Source organism: Nylanderia fulva, unplaced genomic scaffold (assembly GCF_048542155.1).
Source record: "Nylanderia fulva isolate GAGA-0341 unplaced genomic scaffold, ASM4854215v1 Scaffold507, whole genome shotgun sequence".
Classification (NCBI taxonomy): Eukaryota; Metazoa; Arthropoda; class Insecta; order Hymenoptera; family Formicidae; genus Nylanderia; species Nylanderia fulva.
Window position 1 is genome coordinate 12,183 of NW_028190596.1, and position 13,036 is coordinate 25,218.

At 38.3% G+C, this 13,036-nt stretch overlaps 1 long non-coding RNA gene across 2 annotated transcripts; it reads left to right on the top strand.

Annotated features, from left to right (window-relative positions):
• The first annotated feature begins 5,200 nt into the window (after positions 1–5,200).
• LOC146721278 (uncharacterized) lies at positions 5,201–6,624 on the top strand. Of its 2 annotated transcripts, none has more exons than XR_014925738.1 (5): positions 5,201–5,361; positions 5,439–5,602; positions 5,729–6,039; positions 6,143–6,376; positions 6,499–6,624. It is a non-coding gene; the product is annotated as an uncharacterized LOC146721278 (long non-coding RNA). The 2 variants fall into 2 exon arrangements; XR_014925737.1 differs by having other exon boundaries at positions 5,729–5,941.
• The last annotated feature ends 6,412 nt before the right edge of the window (positions 6,625–13,036 follow it).

Below are 13,036 nucleotides of genomic sequence, written 5' to 3' on the forward strand. Positions count from 1 at the left end.
GGGATGTTTGGCGGCGGCAGGCGTCGTGGTTGGAACGTTATTGGTATGCACTTCCACTGTAGGAGTTCGTCGTTGTTATTATTTTTAATGTTGAAAATGTTCTCGTATTCAGGATCGGCCTGATATTTCACTCCGAGGAATTGGGAATATTCCTCGGTCGCTGATTCGCGATAAAGTCGGTTTAGTTTTCGTAATTGATTCTTCCTTCCTGCGCGTCGCGTCTTAGGCATATTGAATTTGATGCATCCTCTGAATAATTACTCAAATAAGGAGGGTTGATATGCGGCGGACCTCACTATCAATTCCTTATTTTGGCAAATGCTGAGAATGTTAATTCTGACTGTGATGAGCGGTGGTCCGCTCCAAACACAGTTTGAATTATTCTGAATTCAAACGCCGTATGACAAATTTAAACGCTATCGTATTTTATCACGGGAGTGGAAGTTTTGAAGAATACTGAACATTAGTTTTCACACATGAATACACTGATTTATTCGTATAGTAGTACAAAATTTGAGACTAAAACTTAGAATTAGAATTTAGATTTAGACTTAGAATTTAGAGTTAGAATATTATACTTAGAGTTAGAATTTTAGAATTAGAGTTAGGATTTAGAATTTGGACTTAGAGTTAGAATTTAGGAGTGCGACTATACTGTTCGGTGTTGCGCAGAGAACTGCCGAAATTCGGGACTGCTCTGAGGTCCTTCGTTTCGGCGGCTCGGGCCTGCGGCGGCCTGGAGAGGGGGTACTCTCCGGAGTAGGGGCTCACACCGTGGTGGGAGATCCTTAGGCGCTACGAAGCGCCACGCTTAGTTTCTAGGCGGAGTTAAGCGTCATAGCCGGCTTTGGCGCGCTTTTCAAATAGCGTTTAAGGAACTTGGAGTAAACAAAAAAATTTATACGGCCGGACGTGACACGCGCTATCGAAAAGGGTGCAACTCATCATTTAAATACAAAATGCATTGTTTCTAGTAATAACTCTTAATCAGTTTCCGGTTCACACGTCGGTGACCACACATAACTGACTCACACCTAAATCTAAGTTCACGTGTCAGTGAAATTAATCCCATTTTTCGCATGCCGATTGTTGAATCGCATGTAAGAACAGTTAAGAAATTTAATATTTGTGTCGGAGGACATTCTGCGTTTACGGAAGCGGTGTCCTTCAAATCAAACAGAGTCGATGGACAAACAAGTGTGAAAACATTCTCTGTGTACGACGAACAATAGTTACGGAAAATTCTTTCGAGTTTTAGACTCGAGATTATGATCGTCAATAATAAGCGTGATCGACCTCTGTATATGCAGCGTATTCTACTCGCATTATTATAAAGAGAATATTGTGACAACTTTGTCAATGATCTCATTTTTTTTGTTTAACGTGTGTGATATGAATTAATACATGTTTTTGTAAATGTGTTAAATTCGAATATTTAATGAATTTTGATTCGGCACTGGCCTAACTTGCCACTTCCTTCGCGCACCAAATTCGGAGCGCGTCCACCCTACGTCAAGACAGTTCACATATATCGTTCAAAATTGAAACATATATAATTGAAATACGGAGAATTAAAATTATGTGCATAATAAAAATTCAAGAATTAAAATTATGTGCATAATGAAAAATCAATAATTAAAATTATGTGCGTAATAAAAATTCGGCAAATTAAAATTATGTGCATAATGAAAAATCAATAATTAAAATTATGTGCGTAATAAAAATTCGGCAAATTAAAATTATGTGCATAATAAAAAATCAATAATTAAAATTATGTGCGTAATAAAAATTCGGCAAATTAAAATTATGTGCATAATAAAAAATCAATAATTAAAATTATGTGCGTAATAAAAATTCAGCAAATTAAAATTAGGTTCATAATAGAAATTTAGTGAATTAAAATTATGTATATATATAATAGAAATTCGGGAATTAAAGTTATTACATAATTAAAATTCGGCAAATTAAAATTATGTACACTCACGGAGCAAAAATTCGTTTAGCGCGCGCGAAGCGCGCACTTGTGTTATCTAGTATCATAAAGTACGTAGGCTTGTAGCAACTTATAAATAAATTCACCAGATCTTTGAAAAAGTAATGTTTATTCATTGAAGGTATAAAGCGATAGAACAAAAAGAATTAATATGTAACAAATAAATGAATGAATGTGTTGTTATGGAAATATTGATTTTTCTTAAAAACATTATGTATATTAATGAATTGAAGTTATTACAAATGTATAAAGATGTAAAAAGTGTAAAAGTGCAGTGAAAAGTGTAAGGTGTAATAAAAGTGTAGAGTGTAAATGAAAGGTGTGGATGATGAATGCTACAGTACTCCCTTCCAAGTGACGATATTCGTTGCGAAATGGACTTTCTTCTTCTTTGGTGGGTAGGTGCGTAAAACTTGTCCAACAGTAGAAGAAGAAGAAGGATTTGAAGTAGCAGAAACAGGAGCTGAAGTAGCAGGAACAGGAGTTGAAATAGCAGGAACAGAAGTTGAAATAGCAGGAACAGGAGTTGAAATAGCAGGAACAGGAGCTGAAGATCTGGTAAAAAGTTCAGTAGAATCTGAAGTTCTAGGAATGAAGGCTGGCTTGAGACGTTCTGTCGAAATATTGACAACTCTTCCTGAAACATTAACTGCAAATAAATGATCAGAGATACGTTTCTCAATAGGAAAAGGGCCAGAATAAGGAGGTTGTAGTGACTTCCTAACAGTATCTTCTCGAATCCAAACATGAGTACAATCAAAAAGATTCTTGTGAACGAAAGGTGATCTTTTGCAATGATGACTTGTAGGAGATGATCTGATATTCCTCATATGAATACTGTGTTTTTCAAGAAAGATTTCAGGATCTGCAGGAAAATCTTCTTCAATGAAAAATTCTCTAGGAATACGAAGAGTGGATCCATAAAGAAGTTCTGCAGGTGAAGCTTTTAAATCTTCTTTGAAACACGAACGTAATCACAAAAGAACTGAAGGTAAAGATTCTACCCAGTTGGTTGTTTCGTGGCACATAATCGCTGCTTTCAAAGTCCTATGCCATCTTTCCAGAATTCCATTTGAAGCAGGATGATAAGCAGAAGTTCTAATTCTTTGGCATCCAATTAGGTTTGTTAAAGCTTTGAATAAAGCTGCTTCAAACTGAGGACCTTGATCTGTTGTAATGCTGATAGGAGAACCAAAACGCGCTACCCAATGTGAATAAAATGTTGTAGAAATAGTTTCAGCAGAAATCTCAGAAATAGGAACAGCTTCAGGCCATCTGGAAAAACGATCAATCATAGTAAGACAATAACGGTAATTTTGACAAATAGGAAGTGGTCCAACAATGTCTAAATGCACATGCTGAAAGCGTTGATCAGGAATTGCAATCTTAATTGGAGAATTCTTGGTGTGTCTTGAAATCTTCGCACGTTGACATAGAAGACAAGTTCGAGTCTATTCCTTCACATCTTTCTTCAAAGAAAGCCAAATGAATTTCAGTAGTAATTGTTTAGATGTCAATCTGCCGCTGGGGTGAGAGAGTCCATGAACAACATCAAAAATTCTCTTGCGTAAGAGTTTAGGAACATATGGACGAATTAATTCCGAAGAGCAATCACAATAAATAGGTATGGTTGATCCTGAAAGAATAAGTTTCTTCAACAGAAGTGAAGAATTTGAAGAAAGTAAAACTTGAAGTTCTTCATCTTCTTTCTGATAATTAGCAAGTTCTTCTAAAGAAACTATAATAGGCATTGAAATAGATTCAATTCTTGACAGAGCATCAGCAACTGAATTCATTTTTCCAGAAATATAGGTAATATTTGTAGAGAATTGAGCAATAAAATTTAATTGTCTGATCTGTCTTGGTGACACTTTATCCAATTTCTGACGGAAAGCAAAAATCAAAGGTTTATGATCAGTTCTGATAATCAGTTGTCTTCCTTCAACAAAATGCCTAAAATGTTTAATAGCCAAATAAATGCTAAGAAGTTCTCTATCATAAGTGCTATAATTTCTTTGAGCTTTGTCTAGTTTCTTTGAGAAAAATGCTATTGGTTTGATATCTTCGTCAATAGACTGTTCAAGTGATGCACCAACAGCAAAGTCAGAAGCATCACAAGTTAAAATAAGAGGAGCATGAGGAGCAGGATGAGAAAGGGTAGTAACTTGTAAAAGTTCTTCTTTACATGACTCGAAAGCTAATTCCGCTTCTTTAGTCCAAGAAATAATTCTTCTATCCCTCTTGCGACTGTCCTTTAAATATTCTGTTAACAGAGCTTGATGATTTGCAGCATCCTTAAGACAGCGACGATAATAATTGATAATTCCTAAGAATCTGCGTAATTCATGAAGTGTCTTAGGTTTAGGATAATCAATAATTGATTTCACTTTTTCGGATGTAGGTTTAACTCCTTGGTTAGAAACTAACAATAAGTAACCAAGAAAAGAAATCTCGCTTTGACCGAAAAGACATTTAGCGACATTGATTGTCATTCCAGCTTGTTGAAGACGATCAAAAATAATGCGTAAGTGAGCAATATGTTCTTTCTCATCTTTAGAAGCAATAAGAATGTCATCAAGATAACAAAAGGCGAAACTCAAATCATTAAGTAAAGAGTTCATGAGCCGTTGAAAAGTTTGGGCTGCGTTTCGTAAACCGAAAGGCATTACAACAAATTCAAAAAGCCCAAATGGAGTAGTGACAGCTGTTTTGTGAATATCTTCTTTAGCGACGGGTACTTGATAGTACGCTTTAACTAAGTCGATTTTAGAAAAGATATTCTTACCAAAAAGTGAAGAAGAAAAATCTTGAATATGAGGTAAGGGATAACGATCCGGGATAGTCACTGAATTGAGTGCACGATAATCACCACACAGTCTCCAAGAATTTTGTTCCTTTTTAGGTACCATATGTAGAGGGGCTGCCCAGGAGCTGCTTGAAGGCCTGCAAATTCCTTGCTCCATGATAGACTTGAATTCTTCCTTGGCACATTTAAGTTTCTCAGGAGTAAGTCTTCTGGGAGTCGAAAATTTAGGAGAACCTTCCGTAACGATATGATGTTCAACACCATGTGTTTTTACCGAGGAAATTGGAGAAAAACGGGTGAGTCCTGGAAATTCGGTTAAAAATTTGTGGTACACAGAATCAGGAGATGTGGTAAAAATTGACAAATGCGCAATTTCTTGAATTTTTCCAGTATTTATAAGACCGGTAACGTTATCAATCAATTTCTTGTTTTTAATGTCAATTAGGAGATTAAAATGACAAAGGAAATCGGCGCCTAAAATAGGACGTTGAATATCCGCGACACAAAATTTCCATTTGAATTCTCTCCTTAAACCGAGGTTCAAAATTAAAGTTTTAGAACCGTAAGTATTAATTTGAGTACCATTTGCGGCAAAAAGTTTTAAATTAGTATGCCACGGCTTCAATAAAACCTTTTTAGGTAACAACGATATATCAGCGCCCGTATCGACAAGAAAATTCAAATTTGAATGTCTGTCGAAAATAATGAGGCGATTGTTAGAAACACCGTCGTAAGCAGCCTCAGTCTTAAGCGGCGTTTTTAGTTTTCCTGTGAAGCCAAGAATGTTTTGGACATAGAACAAGGTAAAGTACATCGTTTAGCCTTATCACCAAACTTCTTATGGTAAAAACAAATTGATGCATCTTTAATATCTTTATTTGATTTGTCTTTGTTACGCGATAACGATCTAAATCTTCTATTCTCTCTAGACCGGCTTTTGGAACGATCTCGACGACGAGAAACTTCTAGAGCTTCGATTCTTCGTAACAAATCCGCGAAATCCGAAGATTTATTACTTGCATTATTGGAAACTTCCGCGACTTGCAAACCGCCGTCCCGATCAGCAATTTTATCGGCTAATTCCGCAAGTTTAACAAGAGGAACATCCTCTACTACGGCTAAAGTCGTTTGAATTCTATGTGGTAAGCGTTGAAGCCAAATCATTTGCAAAACACTATCTGCTAAAGATCCTCCAGACAAATGACGAATTTCTCGAAGTAATTCCGAAGGCTTTTTATCAGTAAGTTCAATTCCAGCTAATATTTGTCTCAAACGTTTTTCCTCTGAATCCGTAAAGCGATTTATTAATATTTTCTTTAAATAATTATATTTATTTGTTTCAGGTGGATTTTCAATGACTTCAGATATGTTTACTAAGGCTTGTTCATCAAGATGACGAATGACAGAACTATATTTAATATCATCTGATCGAATTCGATAAACCGTAAACTCACTTTCAATAGAAGCAAACCAGAGTTTAGGTTGTTTATGCCAGAAAGTCGGTAGTTTTAATAAACGAAACTCATTTGAGTGAATTTGTAACATAGGATCACTCACCTGATGTCCAGTTTGAGAAGGTAAAATATTAATATTTTCTGATCCAACCTGATTTGATCCGCTCGCCAAATCCATATCAATCTGTGTATCCGAACAGGGTCTAACTGGTGATCTATCGATTGGCATTTTCCTCTTGTTCCAGGAATCCGATAAAATGATTTGAGAATTTCCGTGAAGGACTAATCCGCCTCTGATGTTTCAAAGATCCGGAGAATGAATCTCTTAAAATCAGAATATCCAGCAATTCTTCCAAGCGATGATAATATTTCGCAGAATTCAAATACGACGATCACTTGGCACTTATTCCGCATCAGCCTTTAAAATGCGTCGGCTTTAATATCACGTCGGCTTTAATATCACGTCGGCTTTAATATCACGTCGGGGTCACCAAAAATGTAGCGACTTATAAATAAATTCACCAGATCTTTGAAAAAGAAATGTTTATTCATTGAAAGTATAAAGCGAAAGAACAAAAAGAATTAATATGTAACAAATAAATGAATGAATGTGTTGTTATGGAAATATTGATTTTTCTTAAAAACATTATGTATATTAATAATTTGAAGTTATTACAAATGTATAAAGGTGTACAAAGTGTAAAAGTGCAGTGAAAAGTGTAAGGTGTAATAAAAGTGTAGAGTGCAAATGAAAGGTGTGGATGATGAATGCTACAGGCTCGTGCTTTATTGTTTTTATATGTACTTTAATCGTGGAAAAACATTTATTATTTTATAATCCCCTTTTTGAAAAAAGGCATATGTTATTGACATTGTTGTCGCTTTTCTGCGATGCTGATTGGCTGTCTCGATTTAAGCGGGGAGCACTTACTTTTGCATAAGCGCATAAGAATATATGCATAAGAAATTCGATTGGTTGAATTTTTTATGCATACCTTTAAAGACCAATCAAGATTCTTAAGCGGAGAGCACACACTTTTGCACAGGCGCATAAGCGTAAGCATAATATTCTTGATTGGTGTCACGTCCGGCCGTATAAATTTTTTCGTTTACTCCAAGTTCCTTAAACGCTATTTGAAAAGCGCGCCAAAGCCGGCCATGACGCTTAACTCCGCCTAGAAATTAAGCGTGGCGCTTCGTAGCGCCTAAGGATCTCCCACCACGGTGAGAGCCCCTACTCCGGAGAGTTCCCCCTCTCCAGGCCGCCGCAGGCCCGAGCCGCCGAAACGAAGGACCTCAGAGCAGTCCCGAATTTCGGCAGTTCTCTGCGCGACACCGAACAGTATAGTCGCACTCCTAAATTCTAACTCTAAGTCCAAATTCTAAATCCTAACTCTAATTCTAAAATTCTAACTCTAAGTATAATTCTAACTCTAAATTCTAAGTCTAAATCTAAATTCTAATTCTAAGTTTTAGTCTCGAATTTTGTACTACTATACGAATAAATCAGTGTATTCATGTGTGAAAACTAGTGTTCAGTATTCTTCAAAACTTCCACTCCCGTGATAAAATACGATAGCGTTTAAATTTGTCATACGGCGTTTGAATTCAGAATAATTCAAACTGTGTTTGGAGCGGACCACCGCTCATCACAGTCAGAATTAACATTCTCAACATTTGCCAAAATAAGGAATTGATAGTGAGGTCCGCCGCATATCAACCCTCCTTATTTGAGTAATCATTCAGAGGATGCATCAAATTCAATATGCTTAAAACGCGACGCGAAGGAAGGAAGAATCAATTACGAAAACTAAACCGACTTTATCGCGAATCAGCGACCGAGGAATATTCTCAATTTCTCGGAGTGGAATATCAGGCCGATCCTGAATACGAGAACATTTTCAACATTAAAAATAATAACAACGACGAACACCTACAGTGGAAGTGCATACCAATAACGTTCCAACCACGACGCCTGCCGCCGCCAAACATCCCAGTGAACGACCCTCGCCGCACGCACTACCTCCAAGTACGAGCCGACACGATCAAGAAAGTGCTACTAAAGGTAAGTAAAATTTACGTTAACCTAAGGAATCGCGCGTGTTAGCAAATTCAGAGACGCTTCTACCACGTGGAAGAGAACATTCTAGAAAAATCTCCGACGCATTTTTCCTCTTTTCCATCGTCACTGCGGAAGCTATAAAAAAAAGGTCGGGCTATAAAACTAGGGTCGACCACCACATGCGGTGCCACCCTCGGAATTCTAACACGGAAAAACGCAAATAGTTCAATCTCTTAAAAATCTTGTGTCTCAAGAAATAACTTCGTAAATCCGTACAACAAAGTAGTCATTTAAACAATAATCAATTGAGAACACTTTCGATTTACCAACATTACCGACGATATACCGACATACGTTCTTTTACCGACGTTATCGACAATATACCAACATACGTTCTTTTACCGACATTACCGACGATATACCGACATACGTTCTTTTACCAACGGGTTATCGACACCTTACTGGCACCTTACCAGTGTTTTACTGAACAATTACCGACGGTTTTGCCGACGACTACTAACTTCTCGATAACTGCCGGGTTCACCGAAGATCTACGAGCGAATGACGCATTATCAATTCGATTACGCAACAAACACAAATGTGCCAACTCACCCTTAGAGGTATAACTCCTCCTCCAGAAGTTAATCTCTTTGTACCGTTTGAACCCTTATTCTATTGCCAAGTTGGTGTCGGGTACATCCATTTTGAGACTAAGGCAGCTCTCTGCATTTCATGCTACTCCACCTTACCTAGAGTCTCGAAATTACTTTGGACAAGGATTCGGAAGCATACTCTAATCATAGGCGAAACACCTATCGGAATAAATTGCGGAGTCTGCAACTTCCGACTTACCCTCACGTGAATCGGTGATTTGTGCGAGCTTTGTCAGTTTACGTACGAAGATTACTTACGCAACCCCAACGACGTTTCGCATCGAGCAATCGACGAAGCTATCTTTATTACAGTAGAGTCACAGGTAGGTCCCACGCCATAATCCGATCACCTCAGATCCAGCGCAAATAACCTCAGATCGCGGGTATCCCCGGGGAGAATCGCATAGATTCGCGTACCCGTAATAGCGATCGTGTCTCGTGGAAAAAGCCGAGCTCTGCATTCAAATTTTCGCAGCCGCGACCCCACGAGACGTAACAAAATTTGGTGACAGCGGTGGGATACGAGTTAATATTTGCGATGGAAACACGAGGGAAATCGGGTACGAAAAAGCTCACTGAAGTAGAAATAGACGAACTTCGCGCTCAATTACATGCCAAGGAAGCACGGTTACGCGAACAATCCGAGATGCTTCAACAGAAGAAAGAAACGTTCGAACGCGAAAAACGGGCTTCGGAAGAAGACCTCGAAATCATCCGCAGTAACCTTGTGAGTAAAGAAACGGAGATGGAAAAACGTTTGAACTCCATCACAATGGTAGCAACCGAAAAACCCGACTTAAGCGATCATATGCTCCAAGAAATCGAACGATTACGCCAGGAGATAAACTCCATGCGCGGGAACAATACGATACCTACGCAATATATTCCCAGCACCGCGGGACGCTTTCTCGACGAACAGGCGTCTCCCGCATTCCAACACGGAACCAATTATGATAGTCCAAGGGTGTCTTTCAGGGAAGCACTTGAGACTATCCCGCCATTCGACGGTCGAAATATCCCCCTCTCTCAATTTATACGAGCATGTAGACGCGCTAAAGAAATATTCCCACCATTGTCCGAGCGAAACCTAACCCGCCTACTTCTTACTAAGTTACGCGGGCGAGCTATATGCGCCGTAGAAGACGAAGAGTGCGAAACGATAACTCAACTTGCCGACCTCCTGAATGGAGCCTTCGGATCCCCGAAAACCATCGACCAGTATCGTGGGGAGCTGAGCACAATTTACCTTAAACCAAACGAGCATATCCTTGATTTCATTAGCCGCGTAAAAGACTTGCGATCTTCTATAACGGACGCGGAACGCCGAGCGCAAGGAATGCTATCCGTCGGATCAGTAAACGAAATCGACGCCTTAACAGCACGATCTTTCTGCGAGGGCTTGCCACTCGCCTATAGGATACAATTGAGACAAGAACACTATCGCGACCCGTTTCTAGCTTTTTCACACGTCAAAATTCTCGCGAAAAGATCGGAACTAGACAATGAAAGATTCGAAACTCCGCGCCGTTCATACGAACGTAACGTATATCCGAATGAAAGGCCTTTAGCCCACTCGACGCCCATAAAAATAAACACGGAACGATCTAACAACAGATGGACTCGAGCCGAGTACTCGCCGCGCGTCGAACAAACACGGCACAGTAACGTGCCGTTTCCAAAAACCTATAATAGTACACAGTCACAGAGACCGACAAACACTTACAGAACGGAAGACGCCAACCGAGGGGGTCCCGAGAACAATAGACACGAACGAACCAGTAACAACAAATACTGTAGCATTCATCATCCACACCTTTCATTTACACTCTACACTTTTATTACACCTTACACTTTTCACTGCACTTTTACACTTTTTACATCTTTATACATTTGTAATAACTGTAATTCATTAATATACATAATGTTTTTAAGAAAAATCAATATTTCCATAACAACACATTCATTCATTTATTTGTTACATATTAATTCTTTTTGTTCTTTCGCTTTATACCTTCAATGAATAAACATTACTTTTTCAAAGATCTGGTGAATTTATTTATAAGTCGCTACATTTTTGGTGACCCCGACGTGATATTAAACCCGACGTGATATTAAAGCCGACGTGATATTAAAGCCGACGTGATATTAAAGCCGACGTGATATTAAAGCCGACGCATTTTAAAGGCTGATGCGGAATAAGTGCCAAGTGATCGTCGTATTTGAAGTCTGCGGAATATTATCATCGCTTGGAAGAATTGCTGGATATTCTGATTTTAAGAGATTCATTCTCCGGATCTTTGAAACATCAGAGGCGGATTAGTCCTTCACGGAAATTCTCAAATCATTTTATCGGATTCCTGGAACAAGAGGAAAATGCCAATCGATAGATCACCAGTTAGACCCTGTTCGGATACACAGATTGATATGGATTTGGCGAGCGGATCAAATCAGGTTGGATCAGATAATATTAATATTTTACCTTCTCAAACTGGACATCAGGTGAGTGATCCTATGTTACAAATTCACTCAAATGAGTTTCGTTTATTAAAACTACCGACTTTCTGGCATAAACAACCTAAACTCTGGTTTGCTTCTATTGAAAGTGAGTTTACGGTTTATCGAATTCGATCAGATGATCTTAAATATAGTTCTGTCATTCGTCATCTTGATGAACAAGCCTTAGTAAACATATCTGAAGTCATTGAAAATCCACCTGAAACAGATAAATATAATTATTTAAAGAAAATATTAATAAATCGCTTTACGGATTCAGAGGAAAAACGTTTGAGACAAATATTAGCTGGAATTGAACTTAATGATAAAAAGCCTTCGGAATTACTTCGAGAAATTCGTCATTTGTCTGGAGGATCTTTAGCAGATAGTGTTTTGCAAATGATTTGGCTTCAACGCTTACCACATAGAATTCAAACGACTTTAGCCGTAGTAGAGGACGTTCCTCTTGTTAAACTTGCGGAATTAGCCGATAAAATTGCTGATCGGGACGGCGGTTTGCAAGTCGCGGAAGTTTCCAATAATGCAAGTAATAAATCTTCGGATTTCGCGGATTTGTTACGAAGAATCGAAGCTCTAGAAGTTTCTCGTCGTCGAGATCGTTCCAAAAGCCGGTCTAGAGAGAATAGAAGATTTAGATCGTTATCGCGTAACAAAGACAATTCAAATAAAGATATTAAAGATGCATCAATTTGTTTTTACCATAAGAAGTTTGGTGATAAGGCTAAACGATGTACTTTACCTTGTTCTATGTCCAAAACATTCTTGGCTTCACAGGAAAACTAAAGACGCCGCTTAAGACTGAGGCTGCTTACGACGGTGTTTCTAACAATCGCCTCATTATTTTCGACAGACATTCAAATTTGAATTTTCTTGTCGATACGGGCGCTGATATATCATTGTTACTTAAAAAGGTTTTATTGAAGCCGTGGCATACTAATTTAAAACTTTTTGCCGCAAATAGTACTCAAATTAATACTTACGGTTCTAAAACTTTAATTTTGAACCTCGGTTTAAGGAGAGAATTCAAATGGAAATTTTGTGTCGCGGATATTCAACGTCCTATTTTAGGCGCCGTTTTCCTTTGTCATTTTAATCTTCTAATTGACATTAAAAACAAGAAATTGATTGATAACGTTACCGGTCTTATGAATACTGGAAAAATTCAAGAAATTGCGCATTTGTCAGTTTTTACCACATCTCCTGATTCTGTGTACCACAAATTTTTAACCGAATTTCCAGGACTCACCCGTTTTTCTCCAATTTCCTCGGTAGAAACACATGGTGTTGAACATCATATCGTTACGGAAGGTTCTCCTAAATTTTCGACTCCAGAAGACTTACTCCTGAGAAACTTAAATGTGCCAAGGAAGAATTCAAGTCTATGATGGAGCAAGGAATTTGCATGCCTTCAAGCAGCTCCTGGGCAGCCCCTCTACATATGGTACCTAAAAAGGAACAAAATTCTTGGAGACTGTGTGGTGATTATCGTGCACTCAATTCAGAGACTATCCCGGATCGTTATCCCTTACCTCATATTCAAGATTTTTCTTCTTC